We start from the raw sequence: 21,285 nt of genomic DNA, 5'->3' as shown, positions 1-21,285 counted from the left end.
TGATCATATCGCATATCACTTTTACGACCGATTACTGCAGTGAGTTTCGAGTTAGCTCTTACAGAATAGCCGTACCGTGCCGTGGTTGATTTTTATATTTTTTTTAGAAACACGAGCAGTCATACCCATATATTTGTTGGAGTTTTTTATATGTATCATTCTTAGAATTTATTTAAAACTATTCTTATGTTCAAGATAACACAGAAAAAAGTAGTGCATGAAAGCCTTTTATAGTAGTAATTCCAATGCCGGTAACATTCAATCGGTTTTGAAAATGATAAATGGACAAACCAAATCATATTTAGCTGTAAATTTACTTGCATTTTTACATGTATTATTAAATAACAGACTTCGTTGGCGACGACGTTCGATCTAGATTATACATTTTTATATACTTAGTAAGTATATAAAATATACTATATTATATATATAATAAACCTATACATATAGGTTTATTATTAGAACACCGGCTGTATATAGAGATTATAATTTATCGATGATTTTTTTTCTCAATTGTTCAAAATTCGACTATGATCGTTATTAAAAATTTGAAAAAAAAAATATAAAAATATTTTATTACCGGTGGAGCGTAGAGATAAAAGGTCAATTGTGGTCGGACGTTTTAAAAAAAATTATAACTAATCATTTATTCAACACAATTTCAGACGCCACACAGATAGAAATGGCACAATTTAACAAAGCAATACTAATAGTCCTCCGGACCGATTTCGGCCACGGCGACCAATTTAAAAAAAATTAGCCAACTGCGCTGGACATATTATAGTATACAAGTGTGCGCGCAATTACAGGTGCACCCTCTATTCCCTACCTCTCATAATCCGATGTGACGGCAATCCGACACGACCGGAAAGAGTTTAGGCGCAGGACCAACGGCTTTACGTGTTTTTCAAGGCACGAGTGTGTACGCGCTTCTCACTTCCAACAAAAAAACTCAATAACTTTTTATTGGCCCGACCTGGGATTTGAACCCAGGACCTCCGGATCTGCGGCCTTACATCTAGCCACTAGATCAACGAGGTAGTCGACACAAAAACAATATTAATAATTTAAAAAGGCTTAATCATAGGGGAGGATGAAATCTTTACACATCACGAGCACAGGAAACACCAATAACAGTACTTAAATACTACGTCCTTACAATTATAATTATACACCGACTCCAATCAACCTGCGATTCAATACTACTAATGTTCAATATAGTTTTATCAAAACATTTTTTTTTAGTTATCGTGTTATATTATGTAAAATTGACGCATGTATAAAAACCGTAACGCGTTGCGAATGCACACGTGTCTGATCGTAATATATATTTTTTTATTTACTGGATTTATTTTAAATTGAATGAAAATAAAATTTGAGATGGGTGTTTAAGGATTTGAAATAGTCCAATAAAACGGTTAGACCTTAAGATAGAAGTATAGTATAAAACTTTTAATCAAAGAATGAATGGTAAAATAATAAACCGTGTAAGGTAAACATAAACAAACATTTTCGAAAAACGTAAAGAGTCGACAATCATGTATACTTATGAAATCTGACTGACTTTCAACGTACAGACAAAACTCACTCAATCTAGAAAGCTGAAATTTGAAACATATGTTTATTTAATAAAGTAAGCATCCGCTTTAAAAGCATTTTTCAAACTGGTAAATGAGAGAGAGGTGACTTTGTATGAAATCTACCCGTACAAAGTCGCGACTAGCAGCTAATGAGAGATAAAATCATAAGAGTATCATAATTAATTATATCTTCAGTATTATTATTTGACAGTGGATAACCAGATATTGTACGACACTCCGACTTCATCGAAGAGGCCAAAGACCAACGTCATTACGTGCTTTCCGAGGCAAGGCAATTTAGTTGTGTCCGATTATTTCAGTTCATTCTGCAAGACGAGATAACACTTTATGTAGTTAAATAATATGTCTTCAACATTTGTACATTTATTAATAATGTACATATGTTTATGAGATATTTAAATATCAACCGGTGGTATTTATTAAAGATTTTAAATCTGAATAAGGTTTCAATTTGATACTTTATAGACGCTTTATACTAAAACTCCTTAAATATATAGTTTATTCAGACTAAGCCGTGATCGTATGTTTGTATACGAGTAACACGTTTATAATAGTATGAAATATTAAATGTTTTTAATTTTATGTTTGTATACGAGCTACGTTGAGTCTTAATAAATAGTATCAAAATAAACGAAACAAATAAAAATACATATAAGTATGTACATAAATATTGTGCATATGTAAATAGATACTTACGTACTTAATCGTATGGATTAGTATAGAGAATGATAAAGGGAGAACTTAAGCATATTCTTGAAATACATGCTAGTGCAAACAGAGAAAGACATTCAGTTCCAAAATTCTGCATTAACAATAAAGGAATATGGATAGAAAGATTTTTTTAAATTCAGTTATACACATAAACGATAACAGAATCTCACGCAATATAAACAATATCCCAAATTATAGACAAACAATTAAAAATAAGTAAAACGATAAGTCTTCAAATTGAGAGTATATTTATCTATTCTTCTTATATTATCTAGAAATTGTATTTATAATTACTAATTCATAAAAACAGTACCTATCTCAACACAAACAAGCTTGTTTACATTCTTAGAATACCCGTTCAAACGTTTGTAAATGAAATGTAAAGATAATTCAATGATCGTTAAAAATGCCAAGGCTGTTAGGCGGTATTTAGTGTTATAATTATAATAATTTACCCATGTACACACGATAATGCCTTAACTATTATTATTCTATTACTAATACTTACTACTACTAACTATTAATATTCTAATTTACTCCACGGTGTGATACGGCCGTTATAAATCATAAACAATTTATAAACAAAAAATGAATTTAATAATCTTCAATCAAAAAAAATTTCCATTACACGAATTCTGTTAAAATAATTTCATGAAATGGTTTAAAATTTTAACTTTTCACGTTCGCCGACCTATTTAGTTTCATCTCCAAGCTTCAGATTCGTTTCGTTCATTTTAATTTTGCAATATCAAAATCTATCCTTATACTATTCGTTCTAGAGTAATGTTGGAGCACCTATTTAAAAACATATATGAAATGAAAGACCTAATTCTCAAAGTTTTTCCTAACGATGGTGCATTATTTATTTCCACCTCGCATCAAAGAACCTTACAATACATCCCTTTGCCTAACGATCTGTAAATGTAACTACATTTGTACTTATTAGTGTAAAAGGTCCAAATAGATCATTTACAGCTAACATTTTAACACATAGCGATAAATCAAATACAGCAGACAAGGAAAGCCACTTCCAAACCAAGTAAAACGCACTAAAAACAACACGCCAAACATTTTTCGACCTTATATGTTTCAGATAGAGATCATTTCGGTTAGCAATTTAAAAAAAACTAGCATAAATTTAGTTGAAAAAATGTCCAAATTGAGACCGTATATATAATTTCATAGATAATGTTTTAGACTGGCTTGAAATTCGATCACTAGTTCAGACTAGACAACCTTGGAACACTCACTTTTATAACTAAGGGCTTTTAAACAGGAACGCTGTTGCGTTAATACGCTTACATTTTTTTCTCTAATGTTCAAGCTGATAAAAATTCCCCATATCAGTTGTTAGTTCGCTTATAAGGATAAATTATTTGTTTTTGCATACTGTTTCAAACGATAATTAGGAATATAATAATATTATCGAAACAAAGGCAAGGTTATGCCAATTTAAACGTTATGTAAAATATTTTGAGATAATGACACTAAGGGAAAATATGTAAACTTGAAAACTATATCATACTTTGTGAATGACGCTATGAATACGTCATTGTTAATTTTTGATAAGATTCGTAAAATATGTTGGACATTGTTGGATTAAACATTATTCCAGAAGCTGATTTGGAAACTGAGATGTTCTAGATAAGTAAAAACATCTCAAAAATATGAGCCTTACAATCCAGCCGTTAGAACATATGGATTTAAACCGCACAAGTAATTAGAAATCAGCACCACTGGATAGAATTGGTGTTACACATATAACATTATGATATATAACATCCAGAGCAGTTAAGGTTAAAATTTCGGAAGGAAACTTGGGAGTATCAAATTTCCACATATGTTTTCAACTACTATTAGAACAGCTCTAAAGTGCAAACCTTCCTGAGAGGAGAGACGTCGGGCCCGAAGTGGGACATTAAAAGCTGTTACTTAAAGAATAGTATTTAGGCCTAATATTAAATGACAAACTTTTATGAAATGACATGCTACTTTACTGTGATCTTTTTTGATGAAATACAAAAAACGCCAGAGTTTATCTATGTTATAATGGTGGCTGACTTGTATAATTAAATAATCGTTTCACTTTTTTATCGTATTTATATATTTTTTTCTATGCATTGCGAGAAAAATAAGCGCAAAAATTTATATTACTTTTATGAAATTTAATAAATTATGGCTAATTCTATGTCACCTTGTTTTTAATATTGTAGTCACGTGTGGAATTCTCGCTGAACGTTATTAATTGTAATTAATTGAACATTACATACTTTAGTCTGTGAAGTCGTTAAAATTATTGTAATATTTGAAGTCTCTATAATTCAAGGACTTACTAGCGACGTGAAAGAGAGCTTTGATCCTGAAACCTGTAACTATTATGAATTATTCAATTAGTTGAAACTTCGTCAAATCATCGTCTACCATCAAACAGTAATACTTAATATTGTTGTGTTCCGGTTTGAAGGGTGAGGAATGTAACTACAAGCACAAGGGACATAGTGGCGCATTGACGAAGTAAGCAATGGTTAATATTACTTACACAGCCAATGGGCGAAGTAACCGCTTAACACGAAGTGGCCGTTTTGCTCGTAGATATAATAGTTTAACTTTAGACAAATATTTAAATTACATAATGCATGCTTCTATAATTTATGAATAGAATGTTCTTTATGTGAAATAAATCTTAAAGTTGAACGTTTCTGGTAAAGTTTCATTCAAGTACAATGGGTAGCGTGGGATTAATTTCGGATAATTGTTTCGAAAGAAATTTAAAGTAACATTGCATTGCATGCCGTATTAATGCTTGACAAATTTAATCTAGCTGGTGTTATTAAATATTTGAAAATCTCGTTCAATTGTTAACGTTCTCCTCGAAGATACTACTAGGGGGCCTATCTTATAAAATATACCTCGAGGTTTATACTTTATAACGATTCGTATAACGTTCTTCCTAAATTATTAAATCAAATTATATGTTCGACAATTTTTATTTTGTTACGATTTTTTTATGACTATGACAAGATTCGTTTTGAAGTAAAAGCAACTATGGTCACAACGGAATATGTACTCGTTGAGAAAAATAAAATATGAAGAGTTAATGTAAATAACCAAATCATAATATATCACAATGATATTACGAGCGATTTACTCGAAATAGCGTCAATTACATTGATCTGGGAAAACAAAGAAAAAAAAATAATTTAAAAAACTATAAATATTTCAGTTTGTCCGTATTCCCATGGTGTTAATTAAGAAAACAATGTGGTTTTCTATCATTAAAACACGCATTACACATTATTTGTACAAACACATATGTTACGTAAAGTTCGTTTGAATATCTAAAAAACTATCTTCGTCTTTCCATTTAAAGCAGAAAATAGTTTAATATACAAAAATTCAAAAGACGAATAAGCTATATATTTAAAAATAAAAAGTAAATCTTTTGAAATTGGATTACGTTCTTAAAAAAAATTAAGATGCGTTACAGGCTCTCGTCGAGACAGCCTAGAATACTAATTCTTTCTGCTCTGCTTATTCTGGAATTTAGATATACAAACCGGCTATTGAGTAAATGTTTGAGAAATATGTTCTATTTAATAACAGGCTTTAGTATTGTAATAAAAATGTGTTTTACACAAATTATTATTAAACAAAGGGCAAACGATATCTAAAAGACCCATTAAGGTATCTGGCAGTATATTTTCTAACGATAAGAATAAGACTTGATAGTAGGAAGGCTATTATTCGGAAATAAGCATGTACACAGACAGACTCACAAAAAAATGGACTTTCGTATTCTTTCGTTCTTATCGCCCATCTCGTTTTTAACTAATTTCAAAAAAGGATGAGGTTCTCAATTCGTCTATTATTATTTACTTATTTATATATATGTTCTGGCATTTGCTTATCCAGCGATTTTAATTCTTCTTGCATTGCTTCAGTATATTCTAAGTGGCCGTTAAAATTTCATAGGACATTGGACTCCGAAGATATAGCAGGGCAACTCCTCAAAATGAAATAGGAAATGTGTGATGATTAAGATATTGTTAGGTTTGTGACAATACTAAAACGAGTAAGTAGGTCGAATGGCCAATCGATCCGATCTGTCCAGATAATTAACACTTCAATATCAGCTACGCAGTTATCAGTTACGCAGCAAGTCCTTGAAAGAGTTCACCTTACAGAACCTTAATTTATTTATATAACAAATGAAAATCAACTTATGATGTTAATTTCGTTCTTCGTTTATTGTTCTGAATCCATCACATCATTAGAAACGATGTCTTACATTGGTAACAATGACCAGCAAATAGTACCTGTAATTAATCTTATCAGGTAACAATACAGCAATATACTTCTAAATAAAACGAGCTTAAAATTAGCTATCATAAAACAAGCTTCTGAGTCCAGTTATTATCATTATCAATTATTTTAATAAATGCAAAAAACTGGTTCCAGTAAAATAAAAAGGGCTCTTGCCAACAATGACGTCCCTGTTCTTATTGAGCCCTTTGGAATTAGTCGTGTCGGCAACGGACCTAATGACTTTAGAATATACGATTTGGGCCAAGGCAGATAATCTCAAGAGAGATTAGTGAACTGCGCAGTAGTTAACATATGTATTATAGTGCACAAGTGTGTATGCAAACACAGATGCACTCTATTTCTTCACTCTGACATCATCATCTGGCAATCGACGGCGAACGGACAGTAAAGATTTCAGGCGTAGGGCGAAGCGTAGAACTGCTTTACGTGCTTTCCGAGGCACGGGAGCATACACAATTTCAACTTCCAAACTGCTACTTGGAATTTAACGGCAAAAAAAATCCATTAACAACTAATCAGCCCCGCCTGGGGCTTGTATGCAAGACCTCGGTTTCTGCGGCTTGCTAACGAGGCAGAAAAAATTAGAATATATACAAAAGAACATGAAATGGTACATCATGAAACAGTCCAGGAACAAAGTTCTATGCCTATCGGTGAATGCACAGAAGTATTATTAATATATATTTATATCTCCGTCCTGTCATAGTATTGAAATATTTTAAAATAAATTTCCATGTAATAAAATCTCACTGCTTGCAAGTCTATCTCGTACACATTCCATACAGGTTTGAAAGCACTGACAATAAGACCATTGTAGAGTCGCCGGCATTACGTCACGCACAGTGAAAGTAAAACATATCGGTCTAAGCCTCTTGTCCCTTTGTAACAGGTTGAATGTGTTTTAAATATTTTAAGAGATTGTACAAAAATACTGTAAAAGCTTTACGTTGATATCACACAGCTTCAATGTTACTAACATAGAAATCAAGTGATTTGTTTATTAATTTATAAACAGTATACATAGATTGTAATTAGCTAACATTTGTTGTTTAAAAAATTAAAAACGAATGAAAATTTAATCTCGATATAGCATGACGAAATTCGACTGACGTGAAGGCAGTTTTACTGCAGAACCTGTCATGTCAACTCTCATATCTTGGCATGGAAGCTCCTCTTTTACAGTTCAAAATATATTCATAATAACTCAATAGTTCTTGCCAAGATTTGAATCTACGACCTTCGGTTAAGATTCACGTGTTCAACCCACTGAGCCATCACGACTGTAAACAAACAATAACATTATAATATACTTTTTAGAATGTTCTGCTTTCAATTATAACACTATTTAAATGAGTAAAGTATTTTTAAAACAAAATTCATCATCATGGAATAACTTTTACAATTAAACGTAAAAACTGTCCGCCATTGTTATCAGATTAAGTCGATAGGTACGGATTACTTGATATAGCGTTCAGGACATATTGCAAAAAAAAGTTGTAGGCGGCGATACGTTATCTCGACCGCAGGACACAAAACCATTATGAAAGTGACATAACAACGAATCAAAAACATTCAAACGGTTTTGTTTCTTGAAATATTGTCTGTATAATATAAGGTTAATATAATAATTATTATTATATTATGTTATTTATATGACGTTTGTCGTTAACTTACTAAAATAATTACATTTATGAAAATTAAATTAATAAATGAAATTTAAACATAAATATATATACTGTCATATTATTTCCCTTCCTTAATTTTATACTTTAAAATTTTATATATTTTGTAGTTTTTAGTAGGGGTCATAGTTTTATTATATCATTTTATATACGGCTATACAATCTGTATAACAAGCTGATATTATTTTATATATGGGTATATTGTGCACAAGTGTGTGCGCAAACACAAGTTCACGTTATTCTCTCACTCTCATAATCCAATGGGACGGCAATTAGACAGAATCGAGAATTCAGGATCGGGAATGATGGATTTACGATTTAAAAGCTGCATATATATGTAGCTTTTAAAACTCGAAATATATTCAATGTGTTTAATAATATTTCTCCGCCCTCATTAATACGATGTATGTCGATTAGTACAAAGTAGGTTCGAGACGGATTACTCACTAAACACGTTTGTGTTCCCACCGCAAAGTTAGACTTTTCCATGTTATGAGTAGTGTTTTTGCAAATAAGCCATTTTAGGTTAAAGTGTCATCTCTGCCCTTATAAGAAATTAATTATTGTAACTATGTGATGCGTTAGGCATTGCGATACCGACTATGGGTTCTATGTTGACATACAACTTTACTCTATACACAGTAAAATACACTGACATAATTATACAAGCACTTGTTTATCATTGGAAAACTAACGATAATATCATAAATAAGTATACTATGTAATAACTTACTTTAATGACCTTGTATACTATATAACAAATTAAACAGAATTCAAATATGTTATCCATACGAATACATATACATAATCCATATATATCTATATATATAAAAATGGTAACTAAGCAGAGATGGACTAGCGGCAAACCCGGGCAAGCGCCTCTGAATTTTCACATGCTTAATTTGTGTTTATAATTCATCTCGTGCTTAACGGTGAAAGAAAACATCGTGAGGAAACCTGCATGTACTAGGCACATTCATTAAAATTATACTACATGTGTATTCTACCAACCCGCATTGGAGCATCGTGGTGGAATAAGCGTCAAACCTCCTCAAAAGGGAGAGGAGGCCTTAGCCCAGCAGTGGGACATATTAACAGGCTATTACTGTTATAAATGGTAATGTCCTGACTGACAATGAACACACAAACTATACATAGAAGCTCGACCCTAGGATTGAACGAAAAAAGCTGTAACTTTAGGCGTGTTACCACCGAGGGCCAAAATGTCAATTAAAAATATCTTCACATTTTTTTAAACCTACAATGGTCACGCTATTGTAGGCCAAGTCAGTCTGTAGAGCGTATTTCAAGAAAAGGTGATAAGCACACGTGCTGAAGACATGCGTGATTGCATATGTCAATTCTCTAATTATATCGCTAATGTAAAGGCCACACAGACAATCTCGCTCTACCCCGGTAAAGGTTAACCAGTAGACCCAGTTTTGCCTCGATATTTAAATAATAATAAAACATCAAATATTCTATATTCAAATAGTTTCTTATAAGCAATTTTTCAATAGGATTAAATTGAATTTAAAGTAACACCAACGATATAAAGTTATTCTTATAGAAAGTCTTAGCAATGTATATTTATGAATTATAAATATAAATTAAATAATATACAAAATTAATGTCTATAATTTAATAAAAGTCTGCTGTCTAAAATGTTATTACAAAACAAAATTATTTATTATAGCAGAATATCTAATAATATTATATAACTATATAATGTTTTAAATGAGTCTAAAAATTCGGGTTACAACAAAAATATGTAAATTTTATCGATTATAAAATCTAAATATTATTATAAAATTTCTGCATAATACAAACGAACAAGTATAAACACGTTGAACATCATTACGTCACTATTACACTGTAAAAACGTTATATTATTTATAAATTTAAATATATTGACAGTTCTCATTAGTTATTCACGTATAATAATTATTTAATAGACATAGAATTATTAATGAGTAGCGATTTATGTTATGTTATTAGTCTATACTAATATTATAAATGCGAGAGCAACTCTGTCTGTTATGCTTTCACGGCTAAACCACTGCACCGATTTTGAAGAAATTTATTATGAAGCAAGCTTGAATCCTAAGGATGGAGACGAGTAACGAACTGCTGTGAGTTTCAAGTTTGTTCTTAGAGAATTACTTAATCACGTCCTCTAATTTTTCACTATGGTACAAACGTTGCAAAACACACACACACATAAACGAAACATTTTTTTACTGCAATATCAAACACCATAAACAATTAAAACGTAATATTTATATAAGCATTTTATATTTATTATGAAAAATCTGGTTAAGTGACACAAATGACAGCGCAATCATTTTTATTATAATCGTGAAACATGGAAAAGAAAACCTTGTCATTCCAAGCAGTGCAGCTATAAATGACTGTCATCTACTAGAACTAAATAATTGAAACAAAAATAATTGAACAAAGCTAATTCTCAACTGGCAATTCGGTTAATCACATAAAAATGTACAAAAGAAAACCATTGAAAACCAGAAAAGATAAATTGAACGCAACCTAGTTGTGGTGTGAGAAAGTAGGAAAATAAAAGAACGTTTATCTTTTAATTTGTACTGAGCACTAACATAATTAGTCACACCAATATCTTTATTGATAACAATAAAGCTCGTCAATAACAAAGAAGAAAAACTACTGAACAGTTCTGTAAGAGCAAACTCGAAGCTCACCGCAGAAAAAGGTCGGCGCTTTAACGCAAAGGACTCCGAGGATTTATAGGAAGTGCGCTATACCTTTTTTTATATATATGTAACGCTAGAAAAACGCATTACGAGTTTCCCCCACGGGAACAGTGGGGGGGTATGTGGGGCTCGCCGGTCGCTTCGGTCGGATCGCTTTCGCATGCTACCGTGATGCGCGCTATACCTGCCTTAGCTCGCTTCATAATTCAGAATGGCTAAATACCAATTTCCTTAGCTCTTTCTTCAAAAGTTTATTCATACAACCTTTCATTCCCTTTATCACTTAAATTTTCAAAAATTCTTCTTTAGTGCTAGCCAACTGCGTAAAAGGAACCCGTATGCAAATTTTCATGGTACTAGTCCAGTAGCTTGTGCCTGACCATAGATACGTGAGTCAGTCAGTCAATTATTATTTATAATAAAAATATAAATGGATAACATTTAGACTTTGAGACTATTTAAATTTTGATAGGTACAGATTTAATCTTTGTCGACTCATTTATCTATTGCTATTAGTGGCAGTAGAATAATTAAGATACTTGAAGAATTCTAAGCTATGTACAGTCATTTTTATTCATATATATCATTTATATTCTTTTTTAAGTCCTCCTCTCCTTTTTGAGGAGAAGATTTGGAGCTTATTCCACCACGCTGCTTCAATGCGGGTTGGTGAAATACACATGTGGCTGAAATTTAGTGAAATAAGACACATACAGGTTTCCTCATGATGTTTTCCTACACCGTCAAGCACGAGATGAGTTATAAATACTAATTAAGCACTTGAAAATTCAGTGGTGCTTCCCCGAGTTTGAGCCCAGCGTTCTAACCACTGGGCCATCCTGGCTTTATAAATTTTATATATTAAGATAATAAACATCACAGCGTACAGCTAAAACGATAACAATTTTACTGTACAACAAAAGTAAACTACTAAGGTTTTTGTCACTTCGGAATGTCAGTATGACTCGGATATATTTTCGACTTATATTTAAGTGTTATTTATTATATAGTACATTTCAATTGGAAACATGATTTAAAAAAGATTGAACATTAAACACAGAACTATTAAACCTTCAATGAATTACTATAAAAGATAATTGGAATTATAGAATGTAAACAGAATACATTATATGTATATAAATTAGAGCAATTTGCATTTGCATCCATCAACCCGTATTGAAGCAGCGTGGTGAAATAAGTACTAAATCTAGATATTATATAAAATTCACTTACGATTGACAATATATCGGGCACTTATACTGACACTAGTGAACTCATGACGTATTTAATAATAACCTGCGACATATAGATTTCACGTATAAACATTGTTATGCAAGTGTTTAATTAAACAATGCTGTCTTCTTCTTTCGAATGTCAAATCAATAATGACAGAAAGAGAGAAAACAGTATTTAAAAAAACAGCCGCCAAGCAATGTTTATAAGTAAGGGCGTAAAAGTAAAATAAAATATATATTCGAGTATAAAGTCTGACGCGTAATTTTTAGATAGGAAATCGAATGAATGTTAGAAAACGATAAAAAGATTTAATTACATTAATATGAATTGTATAATATGTGCGTACACACATAGATATATACTTCAAATGTAATAATAAGAATAATGTCCTCCAGACCGATTTCGGCCACGGCGGCCAATCTCAAGAGAGATTAGCCAACTACGCAGGAGACATTATAGTGCACAAGTGTGTGCGCAGACACAGGTGCACTCTCTATTCCCTAACTCTCATAATCCGATGGGACGGCAATCCGACACGACCGGAAAGAGTACAGGCGCAGGACCAACGGCTTTATGTACTTTCCGAGGCACGGGAGTGTACACACTTCCAACTTCCAGACTCCGGGCTGCTACTGAGAATTTTCTGACAGAAAAACCTAATAACTTTTTATTGGCCCGACCTGGGAATTGAGCCCAGGATCTCCGGGTCTGCGGCCTTATATCAAGCTACTAGACCAACGAGGCAGTCAAATTTCAAATGTACATATATACCGATCAATAAGTCAATCTTCTTTTTTTTTCTTAACTATCAAAAAACATAATGAAGAAAAAAAAATCGTAATTCCAATAAGATCATTTAATTATAAATGATCAATAAATATATAATTATATTTTGTTTTCAAATGTAAATTCTTAAGTTCATATAAGATGCAATAAAGATACAAAGTTTAATAAAACGTCGAAAGATGTATGAATATAATTATGTTGAAATTTAATATTTAAATTTACAAAATGTAATAATACGCGAATATTTAAGCCATTAAAGGTCGAAGCTGATCGCCGTTACCGAATACTTTGACAAAAGCCTTAAACGAACAACAAACAGCCTTAACGGATTCTCAATCACATTAATAATTCTCACCGTTAACCTCTTTTAAATGATTGAATATAAAAATTTGGGTGGGAAAAAAAAAAGTTGGGATTTGGCTGGCATTCGAAAGAAGAAGACACAGCATTGTTTAACTAGTAACCCGATAAGTAACGTTTATAAATAAGGTCGATAATTGTTACGAAGGCATTCTTTGCTTTACTTAATATTTACTGATAAGTTTTATGTCTTTTAGATTGCATGTAAATAGTAAGTATTTATTTATTTTTAATGTTATAGGTGAACCAGCAAATGGACCACCTGGTAGAAAGTGGTAACCACGGCTCATAGATATTGGCGCTTTAAGAAATATTAAGCATTTCTTCAAACATCAATGGGCTACTAACCTTGAAAATTAAGATGTTATGTCCCTTGTGCCCATAGTTCACTGGCTCACTCACCCTTCCAACCAGAACACAACAATACTACGTATTCCTGGTAGTTATCTGATGACTCAGTGTTACCTACCCAGACGGGCTTGCACAAAGCCTTACCACGTAGGAATATTTAAATATATTTAAATACTATGTTAAATCATCATTTACAAATCTATCATATTCACAAAAATTTAAGTAAGAAATCACTTCGTAACTCACTCTTGGAATACTACTTTTCAGCATATGTATTTTCTTGGAGTCCAAGCTAAGTTTCATCAAAACCAGTTCAGTGGTTTAGCCGTGAAAGCGTAACAGACAGAGTTACTTTCGCGTTTATAATATTAGTATAGACATTCAACAGCAAATTTCTCGATTGTATTCTGCCCAGCACAGAACAGCCCCACTGTTAGCGACTAAGCCGAAGCTGTGGCTACAACCAGAATTCATTTTCTTTCACAATTTTTTGTCATATTTAATTATTAAACATTTCATTGACAACATAGTTTCTGATCGTTTCTTCTCGGTAGAATCTACATTCCAAACCGGTGGTATAGTTACATTTAATTTAATCTTGTAAGACTCAAAACGTGATTCAAAAAGGTTTGTGCCATGAGAACATGTATATATATACATTAATTTTAATAATTCAAGTATTCATTTTTACTTATGGAAATAGAATGTTCGAGAAAGGTCATATACCATTTATTGAAAAGGTTCAATTCGTTCATCTCTTCACATTTGAATCCTATAATCAAACAATCCAGACATTGTTGGTTTATACTCCAGCCCGAGTTACGTTTAAAATTCGCCTCTGCGTTGCTGAGTGTGGGCGTTTTTACGTCATAACTTGAATGAGCTGTCGTCAGCAAGTTTTTTACGCCACAAACGCCGCCCGGACGAATAATGTGCAAACTCATTTTTATTTCACTCTTTCCATAGTATTGATGCAAAAAGTAAGTGAAGTGGCGCTTAATGTAAATGTTGATTTTTGTTTTTTTTTTTACATTCAAACGAAGACATACAATCGGTTTGATAATCAATTGAGTTCCCTTTTAATATATTTATCAAATGATATCGTTGACAAATAGTCATATTCAAGAATTTATTGGAACCTTTTCTGTTCTGAGTACTTTATTTGACAAACCGTAATACTATATAATATAAGCGTACGTTAATAAAAAGGTCCTAAGGACACGACCTAAATCTTCAATATTCAAAATCCGAACAATATGTACATAGATTTACATAAATTTACATGATATTTATAAAATATATAGCATATATATATTCATTCTTCTGATGCATTTTCTTGACCATAATTTCATTTATTTGGTGTCAATGTATGTAAACGGCTTGACAATGGCAGATTTGGCAGATTTTTACGACTGGCTGACCTTGGTATGCTTTTTCAAATGGATTGGTTCCCCACCATCGTATGTGGTTCAATTGAACCCATCCTGTTCTACCCTGCCGAAGCATTCTACTAATTCAGGGATTTTTCAAATTAATATATGTATATCTTGAACCGAGTTTATCTAATAAAACTTTAAACTTTCAATATTATATGAGAATGTTTAATTTTACAATGCAAGTTATGTTTAAATAACATAGTGAGATGTACGTATGTTTAAATAGACAATTTTTAAATTTAAAATTGTTTAACCACCGAGCTAAAGGCAATGTTTTCATTGCTCTAAAGTCAATACTATTGAACGCGAACTTGGCGGTTGAATTTAAAATGCTATCAGATATATAATCTAATATCGATTTAATATAATAAGTAACCGCAATCTTAACTAATACAATTAATGTAAAACTGAGTATATTTATTTGTTTGTTATGTTTTCACGTCTTAATTAATTTATATATATATATTAATATTAATTGTGCATACACGTTGTAAGGGTTACACAAAAGGACAAATACACTCTTTGAGCAGCAGTACATACTCGGTGGTTTTATTTTAAAGCCTCACAGTACCAAATACCAATACTACCGGGTAACCCCAAACATTGGTACATCAAGGTACGTAACCTGCACCCCCCCCCCCCCCCTCATGCGGGCAAAGCCTATCATGGTAAATACATGATTATGTAATATCGTCATTATATCAAAATTGAATATCACGTTGTCGAAAGCCCATTCAACTAACAACTCTCTGAACGTTGATAATATATTCCGTGAGTGTTTAAATATAATGAGAGTAAAACAGAACTCAAGTTACAGGCGCTGCTTTACATTTTTACATTTACATTACAAAAAGAAAAAAAACCGATCAATTATATTTTCTTATAATCAAATACAAAATAACAACAAATATTATTATATTAATATGGATGGATGGATAATAAGGATGTTTTCCTACACCGTAAAGCACGAGATGAATTATAATCACAAATTAAACACATGAAAATTCAGTGGTGCTTGCCCGGGTTTGAACCCACGATCATTCACGCGTTCTTACCACTGAGCCATCTCGGCTTCTATCTAAAAATGATTGTACGTAGATTAATAAATAAAATTTATTCGTATTGTTATAACGCAGCGGATAACCGTTCGTCTTGACCAATTAAAAAAAAAACAACAACTTTCTCGTCAGTGCAATGGTAACAAAACGTGAGTGATCTAAGACGACGCAGAGTTGCATCAGTTGAGAGGGGATCACTGATCCAACTTGCGTTATATACTAGATGTCTTTCCACTGTCTTATGTACTAGATTATACCACTTCTAGTAAAAGGCAACATTTCTATTTTAAGACTTCATAATTTCCTAAAATTTAAGGTTTCTCTATGAGTTCCTAAATAATAGATCCGATTATTATAAAACATTGTTAAAATTACATGTCTGTACAGCTTGGCGGCAATAATAGGCTTTATCATTTAGTATACTAAATTTTATTAAAATCAACTCGACAATATATATATGGTAAATTTCAGCTCAATAGTTTCAGTGAACTGGTTTAAAATTTAGTAACACTCAACCTACACATATTTACAATTACATACAAAAAGTACAATTTATTCAAACCTTTTATTTCGTCTCTGTATTGTAAATAAAATGTTATTTTATTTTTCAAAAACATTTTACTAAGACACGATTACAAATTTATTGTACGTGTAATTTATGCCTTTACACAATCTGATTTCAATACAGTTATCGCTGTCATAAAGTTCAGAAAAGAATAAATAAAAAAATTTACACCAAAACTTTACACTAAAATTCGACTTAGTCTTGAACTCTTAATTTTTTTGAGTTAAAACAGTGTGCCATAAACAGCAATAAAAGTCCCATCGTTTACTGTTTCCCATGACACGGGCCTTTGACCTCTTTAGGTACAATATTTCCACTTTTATTCAAATTAAGCCTTTAACAACTCAAAAAATGGACAGGTTTTAGAAAAACCATAGACAATGTTTAAATATGTAAACCGTTGCAGGATATTTCGTTCACAGGAAACGAAATTGTTTATATAATTTAAAACTATTATTTATTTAAGTGTTATTTACACTTTATTTAAATAATAATTTCAAACGCATAACGAGGTTAAAGTCTAATAAAGCCCTAATTACTATTATAATAACCGTATTTATCAGGTTTCGGTTTACATTTAAAAGATTTTCGGCGTTATCACGACTAATAATAAAATACAAGATAGCGGACAGTCACTTTGATATATTCGTTAATTAATTTACCGATCTGTATTTAGATAAATTATTATTGCAATTAAGTATTACTAACCTGTGCCTTTATAATAAATAATAATATAGTATAATTCTGCATTCAGTAAAATGATAGTTTTAAATAAAAGTTTTTATTTTCTAACTAGAACATATTTCAAATAAAACTTGTAAGTTTCTTCATGTCTTATCTTTTAACTGCATCAAGTGCACTTTTATAGACCAGTCGGATACTTGAAACTAGCTATTATATCATGTGTCGAGTTCGCTTTAATAAAAACTTGGAAAAATGAATGGAAGAAACGTAAATGTTTAATTTTTTGATTCGTCTATTGATAACTATCAACCACATTACAATGATCAGTAGTTGTCTTATTATGCTGATTTGTAAACTTAATGTGCTATACAAACTTATACAAAAATACACACACAGAGACAGATTAAAACCATCAAAATTAATTGCTAGTCTTTTTTTGTTATTGTATTAGGTCAAAGCTGTCACCATAGCTCATAGGCTTTGTCATTGTAACAAATATTTACCATCTCTTACATCGCCAATGCGCCAACCTTAGCAACTAAGATGTTAATTTCCTTGGGCCTGTAGTTACACTCACCCTTCAAACCGAAACACAACAATACTAAATATTACTGCTTGGCGGTAGAATATATGATATGGATTGTACCTACCCAGGCGGGTTTACACAAAGTAACCAAGTAAAAATCTTAATTCGAGTATATTATTGTGCCATTGAATAGATAACGTAATCCGAAGTTTACTTATGGGCTTTAAAAATTAAGTTTTTATCCGATGAAATATACGGGGTCTCATACTATATTGTCGAAAATTCGTGCTTAAATAAATTAGTATTTAACTTTTCATATGTAGTTAGTTTAGTCTTATAATTGAGTGTAGTGCGTTCTCACTGCATGATATAAGATTTATAACTGGCCAAAATTATCCATCTTTGCCAATCCTCTTTCTGGTGGACTGTTTCCTCTCCATACAGGTGACCGGGGCAGTTAAATGCTCGATGGTATAAATAGACAAGTTTTAACAAACTCTCAATGGACTCTTAGGATACCCACAGCATGAGATCAATTTCTATCACACAGACATTTGAATAAAATAATTAAGACAATGATAAGACAAAATAATAATATTTACAAATGCTTGTTATAAAATATAATAACTCACCCAAAGCGAATCATATGAAAACAAGTAAAATGACAAAGATAACAAGCGCGGTTACAAAACAAAAAAAAAAGGTTTTTTGTAAAAATTGCAACAATAAACAATGATTATCTCAAGAGAAAAACGACAATGACATAACCCCAGCATCCTTTAAACCTGATCGAGAATTGATGGATAAACAATAAAATTCAAAAAATCCAATGATTTCTAACGTACACGCAGCACAACTTGCTGCTAGCGAATTTAACCCATAAATCTTAAGCCACAAGGATTGATACAGCTTATAATGTAAACAGTCGTAACGATAAAACGCCTTAAATAAACCAATCCAAAACAACAGACAGAGCCATTATTTTGGTCAATGTGATTATAAAATGCATTACTGAATATCGGTTAAAGGATTTATTTTAAGTGTCAATGTCCGATAGTTTCTTTAGCTTAATAAATTAATGTAGACTTAAATAAAAGTGGTATTAAATTTTGATGAATAGTCTATATGCAAAATCAAAATAGTCTGTAAACAAGTAAGCTCTTTCATGCACTTTTTCTGTTATTACTGATTCTATATGTAAATTATGCCGAGAAAAACCGGCATGAAACTCAGTTATAAACCTTTTTTATCAATCATATAAATGTACCACTGTACACCAAATGTAACACATGTACGATTATATTTATCCTGCGTGAAATACAATGAATACTAACTTCAATCTCTTTTTATCATCTCTTTTCATCACAGTCTTGGACGTGCCTTTATTTAAAACTAATTATTTATTTCTATTTTCATTGAAAATGAAAAATTCATAGGTATTCTGCCACATATGTATTCCACCAACCCGCATTGTGGTGGAATAAGTTCCAAAACCTCCTCAAAATAGGAGAGGAGGCCTTAGCCCAACAGCGCAACATTCACAGGCTGTTACTTACTATATTGAATATGATCCGCAAGCTCGTAAGGTAATTGAGATAGCAAATTGAACAAGGGGCAGACATTCACTTGGCAGTAAACAAGCGAATTATAAGTTATAAGCAGAGTGTGAAGGGGCAACTTGAAAAGGTTACTCGGTACAGAAAACGAGTGCCCGACGCAAATATGTTAACAATCTATCGATATCCAAAAGGTCATACGGTAATCTTCTAACGAACATTTCAAACCAATTTTGCATAAATTTATTAAAAAATTTGTTCCTTGAAAGATTTTTTGCTATTTGTAAAGCGATTAGATCATTTAAAAAAAAGTCGATGGACGCAAGCCTAAAGCTGAATATGTCGATTTAATCAATAATATTTTGCCGCAAAATGAAGATAATGCAATTGATACGCACTTGTTATTAAAATATTTAATTAAATGCGCTTACGGATAACGTAATATTTGAGGACATCAAAAACGCTCTAAATTGGTCATCACAAAGCCGAAATTGCGCAGCTGATTTATTTATCCAAATAAAATGTGTATACGCTGTTTATGATATAAAATATAATAACTGTAGACAATATGTTCAGATAAAGTGAAAAAGCAAACATTAGAATTTGCTTATTTTAAAAGTGCTTTCATGTCAAGCTTCAGAAACAGTTTTTACCAAACATTATTCAAGTTTTTTTTTTTCTATTCGCCGGGAGAGCAAATGACTCTACTCCACCTGATGGTAAGTGGTAGTAGAGTCTAAACGCGACGACGGCCATTACAGACGGGAAAAACGTTCTGCACTAGCCGCCTTCGCCTTGCCGGTCCGCAAGATGCCTCTTCACGCCTCGTTTGAAGCAATCCGGGTTGTAAGAGGAGGGGAACACGTGAGCTGGTAAAGAATTCCATTTTTTGGAAGTGCGACAAAGAAAGGAGTTGCCAAATTTCTTTGTTCGCAATGGAATTGATGTCACAGTTAGGCGGTGACATCGAGAACCAGCTCGCGTGGACTTAAGAAGGAAGTATTTACCTGATTTGTGATATAAACTGTTTTCATTTTAATTTCAATTTCAAATTAATATTTGATGTTTTTTTTTAAAACATACGTAAGAATAAAAAAAATTATGTTTACATTAGCTTAATTATTTAAAATGGCATCGTATTTAACTATTACAATATTTAACATACACAAACTATGCCAACTCGTATCAATTTAGTTATTATAATTCGTTAATACGGTGTTAAAAAAGTGTATTATGAAATATGTACCATAATAGACGAATAAGATCATCCATTACCATCAAAGTCATTAGAACGCCGAAACTGAATCAACAAGTGCTCGAGGCACAGCCGTCGCGATCGCTCTCGTGTCGCCACATTTACCAACAAACAAAGCAACTAGTGGAATTCTAAGACGGAGGCAACGATCGTGAAAACTGGGCCGGACATGTGAGCCGCGGCCGTGACCACATTACAATCACTTTTCAATTAATAAAGAACTAGGCACCTGCAGAATGCAACTGTCACTCGGCACAGCGTACTCGGATGGCGTGCGTGTGACGTTCCGATCTCACTTAGCTGCACTTCTCACAGCGGTTTCGTTTGTTTACGTGTTTTGAGAGTAATAAACACAGGGCACAGGTGCACAGGTGCGCGTGTGGTCGCGTTGTGATCGCAAGTAGCGTTCGCTTCGCGCGGCAG

General features: G+C 32.1%; 1 protein-coding gene across 1 annotated transcript in view; it reads right to left on the bottom strand.

The window, feature by feature from the left end:
• Positions 1–21,285, bottom strand: part of LOC126768930 (terminal nucleotidyltransferase 5C) — a 226,821-nt gene extending 205,536 nt beyond the window's left edge. Inside the window, exon 1 of the mRNA XM_050487397.1 lies at positions 21,092–21,285. The gene's annotated coding sequence lies outside the window, so the exon portion shown is untranslated. The remainder of the gene's footprint in view (positions 1–21,091) is intronic.

Source organism: Nymphalis io, chromosome 6 (assembly GCF_905147045.1).
Source record: "Nymphalis io chromosome 6, ilAglIoxx1.1, whole genome shotgun sequence".
NCBI lineage: Eukaryota > Metazoa > Arthropoda > Insecta > Lepidoptera > Nymphalidae > Nymphalis > Nymphalis io.
Note: the sequence above shows the minus strand (reverse complement) of the source record. Positions and strands in the feature narration are given on the sequence as shown.